The sequence below is a fragment of the Chlorocebus sabaeus genome, chromosome 10 (assembly GCF_047675955.1).
Source record: "Chlorocebus sabaeus isolate Y175 chromosome 10, mChlSab1.0.hap1, whole genome shotgun sequence".
Lineage (NCBI taxonomy): Eukaryota > Metazoa > Chordata > Mammalia > Primates > Cercopithecidae > Chlorocebus > Chlorocebus sabaeus.
This window is the reverse complement of record NC_132913.1, coordinates 47,993,720-48,006,102: the sequence shown is the minus strand read 5'-3', so window position 1 is coordinate 48,006,102 and position 12,383 is coordinate 47,993,720.

The window sequence follows — 12,383 nt, the reverse complement described above, 5'->3', positions numbered from 1 at the left end:
CATCAGCAAGATAGCTGACTAGAAGCCCCTAGTGCTTGCTCACTTCCTCTAAGACAGCCAAAACAATGAATAAACAACTATGTTTTGATGAAAATAACTAAAGGAGGGTGTCAGTACATCAAAGGAGTAACAGAAACCCTAGTCAGTCCAGAAACCCAGGGAAGCCACATAGCACAAGGAAACACCTGGCCTCCACCACCCCCATTCCCCCAGCAGGGCTCAAATAAGAACCAGGAGGAACATCTCCTGGCAAGGAAAAGATAAGTAGGAGGATCCTAGAAGCCCCCATCAACACCTTAGACAAGTACAACTTACCACTGGGGACTCCTGCAGTCCTCACAGGCAGTAAGCTCAGCTGAGGGAGCTTCCCAGAGTTCACATGACTGTGTTCCCTCCAGAGAAGGAGGCAACACTGTAACCCATCCCCTGTGGCTGCATAGTTAATGTGCTATGCCACCTTGGATCTAGAACTATTGTTGGAGTGTTTCTTGCTCCAGGGGCAAGTAGCCATGGCTCCTTTTCATCCCTGAGCCTAAGCTGCCACCAAACCACCCCAGCTCTGTGGCCCAACATACACAAGGCACCTTGCAAGCAGCTGTTACTTTGTTTTATGTGGGGCCAAGCAGTAACGGAGCCCCTCCACCTATCCCTTCCAGTCTCTGGAGCAATCTGCCCTTAGGGGCCAGAACTGATGCACACACTGCCTCCTAAGAAAACAGTGCCTTTGCAGAGCCACTCTCTAGACCTCTCTCAGTGGCTGCTGCATCCTGCACCTTTGGAACCACAGCTAAAGCTGCACATTCCCTCCTGGGGAAATGGTGCCTTGGTGGAGCTGTTCTGTCTATGCCTCTCAGTCAGTGCTGTGCCCTGCCCCTCTGTGCCTGAGCTGAAGCCATGCTCTGCATCCCAGAGAAGTAGTTCCTTGGCAGAACTGCTCCATAGCAGTTCTTCCCAGTTCTGCTCCAAGCAGAACTTCTCAGTTGCTGCTGTTTCTGGTTCTGTGGGATTCAAGATGAAGCTGTGTGCTGCTTTCCAGGGAAATGATACTATGTTGGAGCTGCTCTGTATAACTCTCCCAGTCACTACTGTACCCTATCCCCCTGTTCTGGAGCTAAAGCCATGCCTGAAATCCTGGGGATATGGTGCTTTGGCCACCCAGAACAGCCATACCCTCCTGTGCCTGAGCTGAAGAGGCACACTGCCTCCTGAGAAAACAGTACCTTGGCAGCCCAGAGCAGTGATGCCTCCCCATTGCCTAAGTGGAAGCAGTACTCTGCATCCTAGGATACAGAGGCTTAGCTGCCCAGAGTGGTCACAAGCTTCAGCATCTAGGCTGAAGAGGCACCTTGAACCCCAGGGAAATGGTGCCTGGGCATGGGCTAAAGTGGTGCATTACCCCTAGGGAATTCGTGCCTTGGCTGAGCTGGGCAGCTGCACAACCAGGACTGAGCTGAATAATACAATACATCCCAGGGAAAGAGTGGGGGCCATGCTGAAAGTCTGTACCTTACAGGCTAAAAAACTCTAGTACCCTGCTTCCATAGTGCTGGACTAGCCTCTTTGAGTATGAGCTGCTAACACACCCCTCTCCCTGAGGACAGGAATGATAGTTGTGCTGTTCCCTGGTTCCCAAGGCTCAAATGACTGCTGTACTTTGTCATTCTGGGCTTTGCTGCTACTCTTCCTGGCCTCACAGAATTTGGTATATTGCCAAGTTCCACCATTCTAAGGTCTAGAGTCACCACTATATGGCACCTCATCCACTGGGATTCAAGTTACCATTGAGCCCTATTGGCTCTGGCCCTCAAATTGCAGCCATACAATGCACCCGGGGTCCAAACTTCCAGAGCATCCTTTCTTCCCTGGAGCTGGGCCAGTTCTCTGCTCCCCCAGGGTCAGAATCATAGCTGCAATGCAGCCTCCTGGCCCTGAGCTGCTAGAGAATACTCATAGTCACAGATCCTGGCTCTCTGAGCAGTCTACATCCAACTCTATCACAGAGAGTGAACAGGCACCTCAAGGCCCAGGTGCCAAAATGGTTTCTGAGACTCAGCCTAAGATTCTGTCTCCACAGCTACTCTGAGCACCTGCAACTGGAGTCCGGCACTGCTGCAGACGTTAGTAGGCCATGTCAGACTGTTAAGAATCCCTAAGACTCCCCATTACAGAGAAAAATGAGAATAGGAGGACCTCAAAAAACCCTTGCCACCGAGAACCTTAACAATCTACACTACCAATGCCACTGCCACTAATTTCTACAGCTTAGGCCAGTGAGGCATTCACAGTTGTCACTGGCATTAACTGCAGCTAGAGAAGCTGCATGGAGACTAAACCACTGCATCTACTTAGAACCAGAATCACCACATCACTTCCAACTGCCACACCAAAATCCATCTGCAGTTGAAAGTTTTTCTCTATTAAAGCTACTCTAGAAAGTTTGGAAAAGGCAATTGTTCCAATAGATGCATACATACCAATTCAGGGATGCAAAAATATGAAAAAGAAAGAAAATATGACACCACAAAAGGAATATAGTAAGTTTCCACTAACAGACCACAGAGAAAAGGAAGTTCATGAATTGCCAGAAAAGGAATTCAAAATAATGATCCTAAGGAAACTCAGTGAGATACAAGGTATTACAGACAGATAATTCAACAAAATCAGGAAAGCAATTAATGATAAAAGAACAATTTTAAAAGAGATAGTATAAAAAAGAAAAAAGAATCAAACAGAAATTCTACAGCCAAAGAATTCAATGAATGAAATAATAAATACAATAGAGAGCTTCAACAACAGATTAGGAAAAAACAGAAGAAGCTCTAAACTTAAAGATAGTTCGCTTAAAAAAATCAAAATAAAAAGAGTGAAAAAAGCCTAAAGGACTTATGAGACACTACTAAGCAAACAAATATTTACATTTTGGTAATATCAAGAGAAGAGATGGGAAAAAGCACAGAAAACCTATTTTATAAAACATTAGTTGAAACTCTCCAAGTCTTGGGAAAATATGGATATTTAGATCCAGGAAGCTCAATATTTCCGAAACATATTCAACCCAAAAAGGATCTGAGACACATTATAGCCAACTTGTCAAAAGTCAAAGTAAAAAGAGAAACAGCAAGAGAAAAGTGTCAAGTCACACACAAGGGAATCCCCATTACACTAACAGATTCCCAGCAGAAACCTTACAAACCAGGAGAGAATGAGATGGTGTATTCAAGGTGCTGAAAGAAATTGCCAATCAAGAATACTACACCCAACAAAGCTAATCTTTAGATATGAAAGAGAAACAGTCTTTCCCAGACAAGGAAAAACTGATGGACTTTATCACCACTAGACTGGTCTTACAAGAAATGCTTAAGGAAATCCAACAACTGGAAGCAAAAAGGCAATAATCACCATCATGGAAACATGCAAATGTATAAAACACTGTTAAGGAAAGGAATACTGATAAGGAAAGGAACACTGATAAGTAAAGGAACACTGATAAGTAAAGGAAGAAGAAAAAAATTATAATTACAGAAAACTACCAACCCTCTTTGATAAACAGTAAGAGATGAAGAAAGGAATAAAAGATACATAAAACAACTAGAAAACAATGAACAAAATGACAGGAGTAAGTCTTCACCTATGAATAATAACACTGAATGTAAATAGACTAAATTCCCCAATTAAAAGATATCAGTTGGTGGAATGGATATAAAAACAAGGTCCAACTGTATTCTGCCTACAAGAAACTCACTTCACATGTAAAGACAGAATGAATGTGAAGGGCCGGAAAGATATTCCATTCAAATGAAAAACAAAAGTGTGCAGGAGTAACTATACTTAGATAAAACAGATTTGATGTAAAAAATTGTAAAAAGATACAAAGAAGGTCATTATGTAATGATAAAGGGAAAAATTCAGCAAGAAGATACAATAATTATAAATATATAGGCATCCAACACGGGAGCATCCAAATATATAAAGCAGATATTATTAGATATAGGGGAGAGATAGATTCCAATGCAATAATATTTGAGGACTTCAATGGCTCAGTCTCAGCATTGGGAAGATCATTTATACAGAAAAGCAACAAAGAAACATTTGATTAAAACTGCACTTTAGACAAAATGGACCTAGCAGACATCTATAGAACATTTCATTCAACATCTGCAGAATACACATTCTCTTTATCAGCACATGGAACATCCTCCAGAACATATCATATGTTAGGCCATAAAGCAAGTTCTGAACAAATTTTTAAAAATTGAAATTATATCGAGTACCTTTTCTGACCACAGTGAAATAAAACTGAATATCAGTAACAAGTGGAACTCTCAAAACTCTATGAATACATGAAAATTAAACAACATTCTCCTGAATGACCAGTCAATAAAGAAATTAAAAAGAAAATTAAAAAATTAAAAATAGGTGAAAATAGAAGCACAATATGCCAAAACCTGTGGAACACAACAAAATTAATATTCAGAGGAAATTTATAGCAATAAACTTCTATATTTAAAAAGTAGAAAATTTTTAATTAAATAACTTAATACGTCTTAAGGAACTAGAAAATCAAGAACAAACAAAACCCCAAATTAGAAGAAAAGATATATTAAAGACCACAGTATAAATAAACAAAATTGAGACTAAAAGGTCAACATAAAAAGTTAGTTTTTTGAAAAAATAAGCAACATTCACAAACTATTAGCTACATTAACCAAGAAAAAATGAGAAAAGACCCAAATAAATAAAATCAGAAATTGAAAAGGAGACATTACCACTGATACCACAAAAATATGAAGAATCATTAAAGACTGCTATGAACAACAATATACCAATAATTAGGAAAGTCCGAGGAAGTGTCTAAATTCCTGGACACATACAAACTATGAAGATTGAACCAAGAAGAAATAGAAAAAAATGAACAGACCAATTATGAGTAACAAGATTGAATCAGCAATAAAATATCTCCCATCAAAGAAAAACTCAGGACCTGATGGCTTCACTGCTGAATTCTACCAAATATTTAAAGAATTGATACCAATTTTTCTCAAACTCTTCCAAAAAATCAAAAGGGATGAAATTCTTCCAAATTCATTCTACGAGGCAAGAATTACACTTATATCAAAACCATGCAAAGATACAACATAAAAAAACTGTAGACCAATATCCCTGATAAACATAGATGGAAAAAAAAAAACCCTAAAAAAAACTAGTAAACCAAATCCAGCAGCACATTAAAAAGATTATTCACCATGATCAAGTGGGATTTATCCTAAGAATGAAAGGATTATTCAACACATGCAAATCAATAAATGTGATATATCACATAAACAGAATAAAGGACAAAAACCATAGTATCATCTCAATAGACACAGAAAAAGCATTTTATAGAATTCAACATCCCTTCATGATTAAAAACAAACAAACAAAAAAAAACACCTCTCAACAAATTAGGTGCAGAAGGACTGTACCTCAAGGTAACATTAGCTGTATATGGCAAACCTATAGCTAATATACTGAATAGGTTTACTTCTATGAACTGAAACAAGACAAGGATCAGATCCCACTCTCGCCACTCTTATTTACTCTGGAAGTCTCAGCCAAAGCAATTAGGCAAGACAAAGAAATACAGGGAGTTCAAACTGGAAAGCAGAAAGTCAAAAGCAAAAATGAACAAGTGGAATAATATCAAACTAAAAAGCTTCTGCACAGCAAATAGAACAATCAACAGAAGGAAGAAATAACCTGCAGAATGAGAGAAAATATTTGCAAACTATTCATCTGCTAAAGGATTAATATCTGTAATATACAAGGAACTCAAACAACTCTATGGTAAAAACAAAAAATCTGATTTTAACAAGGGCAAATGAGCTGAACAGACATCTCTTAAAATAAGACATATGAATGGTCAATGGGTTTATGAAAAAATCCTCAATGTCACTAATCATCAGGGAAATGCAAATAAAAACTATAATGTCAGCAAAACATCATAAACTTGGAGGACATTATGTTAAGCAAAACAAGCCAGGCGCAGAATGAGAAATACCACATGTTCTTATGCATATGTGGAAGCTAAAAACGTTGATCTCATAGAAGCAGAGAGTAGAATAGTGGTTACTAGAGGTGGGGAAGTGGGGGGAAGGGGGATAAGGAGAGGTTAAGGGCTACAAAAGTACAGCTAGATAGGAGGAATTATTTCTAGTGTTTTAGAGCACTACAGGGTGACTATAATCAACAAAATTTACTGTATATTGTCAAACAGCTAGAAGAGCAAATTTTGAATGTTCCCAACACAAAGAAATTATAAATGATTGAGGTCCTAGTTATGCTAATTACCCTGATTTGATTATTAGACATTGTATAAATGTATTGAAATATCCCTCTGTACTCTATAAATATTTACAATTATTATGAGTCAATTAAAAATAATAATTAAAACATGAAAGGAACAAGGTACATAAGTACAAATCCCATGGATATCAAATGGATAATAAAGGAATATTATGAACAACTTTTTGTTCACAAGTTTGATAACCCAGATGAAACAGACAAATTATTTGAAAGGCAGAGTCTATCAAAATTTACCTAAGAAGAAATATACCATTTGAATTGTCTATTAAAATTGTCTGTTAAAGAAATCGAATCCATAATTAATAATCTTTCATAAAAGAAACCACCAGGCCCATACAGGTTCATTGATGAATTCTACTAAATATTTAAGCAAGAAATTATACCAATTTTCTTAATCTCTTTCAAAAGATGGAAGCAGAAAGAATATTTTCAAACTCATTCTATGAGACCAGCATTACCCTAATACCAAGATAAGACAGAGACATTACCATGAAAGAAAACTACAGAGCAATATCTCCATGAACACAGATGCAAAAATCTTCAACTGAATATTGGCAAACTGAATCCAACAATGTATAAAGGAATTATACAGTGTGCTTATGTGGGATTATTTCCAGGAATTCAAAGTTAGTTCAACACCAGAAGATAGATTAATCTAATCTATCACATCAACAAGCTAAAGAATAAAAATTACTTGATCATGTCAATAGATGCAGAGAAAGCATTTGAGAAAATCCACTGCTCACTCATGTAAAAACACTCAACAAACTAGGAATAGAGGGAGCATACTGAACTGGATAAAAATAAAATCTGCATAAAATCTACTGCTAATATCATACTTAACAATAAGAAAATATAAGCTTTGTCACTACAATTAAGAACAATGCAAGGATACTCCCTCTAAGCACTTGTTTTTAGCATCATACTGGAAGTCCTAGCTAATGCAATATTATGGTTTGAGTGCCACCTGCTAAAACTTATGTTGAAATTTGATTCCCAGTACGGCAGTGTTAGAGGTTAGGCCTAGTGGGAGGCGTTCAGATCATAGAGGTACTGTCCTCATGAATAGATTAATGCTGCCTCATGGAAGTGGGTGAGTTCTCACTCTAGCAGGAATGGATTCATTCCTGAGAAAGCCTTCCTGCATGTCTCTTTGCAAGTGCCCACTTTCACTTCTGCTTTTCACCAGGAGTTGAAGCATCACAAGATCCTCACCAGATGGTTTGCCCCATCATGAACTTTCTAGCCGCTAGAATCATGAGCCAAATGAACCTATTTTTAAAAATAATTACCTAGTCTCAGATATCCTGTTATAGCTGCAAAAAATGGACTAAGATATGCAGTAAGACGAGAAAGGAAATAAAAGGTGCACGGTTTGAGAAGGAATAAATAAAACTTTCTTTGTTCTCAGGTTGCATAATTGTTTATGGAGAAAATATAAGACAGTTGACAAAAGAACTTCTGAAACTATTAAATCATTTTAGCAAGTTTGTAGGAAACAAGGTTACATTAAAAAGGCAATCATTTTTCTCTATAACAATGAACAAGTAGAATTTGAAATTAAAAACTCAATAACAATTATATGAGGAGCCCCCAAAATGAAATACTTGGTATGTATCTAGCAAAATATGCACAAAATATGCACATGAGGAAACCTAAAAACAAAAAACAAAAAACCCTGATGAAAGATGTCAAAAAAAAAAAAAAAAAAAAAACCTAAACTAAATAAATGAAGACCTAGTCTATGTTCAGAGACAGGAAGACTCAATATTGTCAAGACATCAGTTCTTCTCAACTTGACCTATAGATTCAATGTAGTCCCAATTAAAATCTCAGCAAATTATTTTAAGGATATTGGCAAACTAAATCTAAAGTTTAAATAGAGAAGCAATGACCCAGAATAACCAACATGATATCGTAGGAGAATAAGAAAGTTGGACACTACCAAACCTAAAGACATACTGTATAGCTACAGTAATCAAGACAGTGTGGTATTGGTAAAAGAATAAATAAAAAGATTACTGGAACTGAATAGAGAATCCAGAATGGACCTGGACAAGTATAGTGAACTGATATTTGACAAAGAAGCAAAGGTAACAGAATGGAACAGAGATAGTCTTTTCAACAAATGGTTCTGGAACAACTGGACATCCACATGCAAACAATTGAATCCATATGAGATTTTATACCCTTCACAAAAATTAGCTCAGAATGATTATAAATCTAAATGTAAAATGCAACACTACAAAACTCCTTGAAATAAATTGGGAGAAAATCTAGGTAACCTTGAGTATGGCAATGATGTTTTAGATATACCACCAAGACATGATCTATGAAAAAAGTAATAAGCTAGATTTCACTAGAACTAAAAGCTTCTACTCTGGAAAAGACACTGTCAGGAGAATGAGAACATAAACCACAGAATGGGAGAAGATATTTGCAAAAGACACATTTGGTTAAGGGTTCTTATCAAAAATATAAGTATTAAAATTCAACAGCAAGAAAACTAATAAATCTATTTTAAAAATGGACAAAAGACCTGAATAGACACTTCACTAAAGAAGATATACAGGTGGCAAAAAGCATATGAGATGTTGAATATCACATACCACTAGGAAATTACAAATTAAAAGGGCAAGATACCACTACACACCTATCAGAATGGCCACAATCCAAAATACTGACAACACCAAATGCTGTGAAGGTGTGGAGCAACAGGAACTCTTGTTTGTTGCTGGTGGGAATGCAAAATGGCACAGCTACTTGGGAAGACAATTTGGTAATGTCTTAGAAAACAAAACATACTCTTACCGTACAATACAGCAATCATGCTTCTTGGTATTTACCCAAATGAGTTGAAAACTTAGATCCAGATAAAACCCTGGACATGAATGTTTATAGAGCTTGATTTATTTTTACCAAAACCTGGAAATAACCAAGATGTCCTCAGTAGGTGAATGGATAAACTGTGGTAGATCCAGACAGTGGACTGTTACTCAGTGCTAAGAAGAAATGAGCTATCAAGTCATGAAAAGACATGAAGAAACCTTAATTGCATTTTAGTAAGTGAAAGTAGTCAATCTGAAAATGCTACATACCGAAATACTACATACTATCCGATCTCAACCATAAGACATTCTGGAAAAGGCAAAACTATGGAGAAAGTAAAAAGATCAGTGGTTGCTAGAGGCTGGGGGAAGGGAGGGATGAATAGAGCACAGAAGATTTTTGGGGCAATGAAATTATGCTGTATATTATAATGGTGAATGCATGTCACAATACATTTGTCAATACCTGTACAATATATGGCAGTAAGAGTGAATGTGAATGGTAATGTACATTATGGACTTAGGGTGACACCAGTTTACATACACTAGAATAGCAAAAATTAGAAAGCCTGATAATAGCAGATGTTGACGAGCAAGTAGAATGAAACTCTCGCCATTATTGGTGGGAAGCAATTTGGCAGTTTAAGGATAATCACAGCCCTAAGAGAAATAGCCCCAAAACACATAGAAATGTGTTTGCAAAATGTCCTATACAAAAATATTTGTAGTAGATTCTTAAAAATAATCACCACAAACTGCAAGCAACCCAAATGACCATCAAAATGAGACTGAATCAGCAAATTGTGGTATATTCACTCAATGGAATACCACTTAGAAATACAAAATAATAAGTTTCTAAAACCAGTAATAGCATGGATGAATCTCAAAAACGTTATGTTGAGCAAAAACCACACATAAAAAGTACTGTATAATCCAATTTATATAAAGTTCTAAATAGATAACACAAATTTATGATTAGAACCGTAGTTGTTCCTTGGAAAAAGGGAGTAAACCAGAAAGTAGTGTGAAACAGAACTTTATGGGTTGTAGATTACACTGGTGTATTTATTTCAAACATCATTGAATTATATGCCTAATATGCAAATCACAGTTCAATAAAAGAGTATGGGTGGGAGGAAAGGATATTTTTACTTTATTAAAAAAAGAAAAATGAAGTTCTCAGTTATCCTGACATTTTGACCAAAAAAAGGCTTATCCATTTTCAAGGTATTCTATTTTTTTACAGAAAGGAATCGAAGTGAATTATCTGATGGGCACAGTGTTGAGAGGGTATTAGTTTATGTTGATATCAAGTTTTGATTTTGAAAATAGAAAGTCAAAAAAACGGATTGGACAATTTTATCTCAGTTTGCATCAACACATAGCTTTCAATTTTCAAAAACGATAGAGCATAAATATTCTGTATACATATTGCAGAAATAAATATGGATAACATTATTTCACGTAAGTGCCATTAATTTTTAGCTTGTTTTCTGTTCCTAATTTCTTCTTTGCCTTCTCTTGGACCATCTATTAAGAAAGAAATTCCAAGCTTAAATTTCTGTTTCTACCCTTACCCAGTGGAATGTCAAAAAGATTCTTAGATTGCTATGGCCTAGGAAAAGAAAGCAATATTTGTTATAAGTAACCTCTTCTGTCCTTAATCTTGTTCTAACATATTTTTTTTTCCTCAGGAGGCCCTTATCCGAAAGTGCTTTTACTAATTCATACATCAATTAATTCAGCAACATTTTTGTCAAATAACAAGGAAAAGTAATTATTTCTGTAACATATTCAATGACATTTCAATCAAATTCCTCTAACCTGAAAAATCCTGACAGCCACGTTTTAGAGAATTTGATGACTCTTTTAAACTCTTTAGAAAGGAGGCTGCCAGATGTATTGCTGTGTTCACATATGTGCATGCATGAGTGAATAAAGTAATTAAATGATCCTTAGGTAGTTTGCTAAACCCTTACAGAGAGACTTTGTTAGAAAACTTGGCATCTTAGGCTACTGATCTTGCTTTCCTATTTGCACCAAAGCGTTTGGTTTCTAAAAATTATGCTTAGGGATTAATTTGCCTTATGCCAACTGATAAGTGAGATTTATCTTAATTTGAATAAACCATAAATGTCCATTCATCAGTTATGATCCTTGTTAAGGCAAGCTGCCAAGAAACACCAGGTGTCTGGGCCAGAGTTTACTCAAATATAAGATGAACTCTTTTCCAATGTTTGAAAGCTATGAATCCTTCCTTTGACTTTGGGCCAAATGTTTAATGTCTTTTAGTCTTTGCGGGTGTTTTTGTCTGTGAAATAAAAAGGTTGATTACAGGGGCTGCAAGGTTCAATTCTGTGAATTCAATTGAATTCTACAATTCTATGGACATATGATTGCTAGTGAAGGGAGGGATTATTGATATCACTGGCACGGGACTTGACTCAAAAACTTGGTATAAACATGGAAACTTAAAGCCAAAATTATGCCTTCATCATGTATCAAAGTCTAATATTATAGTAAAAAGTAATGATGAAAATGGTTATCTTCAAGAAGCTTATCCAGCTTGGGCCATAAAGTAAGCATAAACAAATAAATGGCAGTATATAATGAAATGTTAAAAAAACAAAAAAACAAACAAACAAAAAAAACCTAAGTTCTAAGTGCCAGAGGAATGAACTTAGATTATAAATGACAACTAACAGTTACAATTCTTTGCCCATAAAACCATATACCAAAGAATAATGTGGAACTGATTCTCAGTAACCAAAAAGAATCATGGTAAGTAGAAAAAATTGCAACTCAGTATTCAATGGCAATTCACTGTGTTCTACATCTTCAATCAAATGTGATGCTAGTGTTCCATTAAAATAAAAAAATTATTTAAAATAAGGAATTTTTATGTTATGCTAATATTTTCTTTTGTTCTCTATTTTAGTTTCATATATTGAAAATGACTTATAAACACTATTTTGCTTCATTGGTTCTGTTTTACAGTTGAGTGTATGAGAAGTCATTAAAATAGTCTTGGCCTTAATAGGCATGACATGTAATATTTATTACCTGTGTGATTACATAGCAAAAGTAGATAATGGCTTTTAAAGAAGATGCATGAATTCTAGTGAAGTAGAATGACCTATTTCTGGTCACTACTATACTTTTGTTCAGTAGATTGCTGTAATCTCTGTGTTAGTTTGCATTGCTATAAAGAAA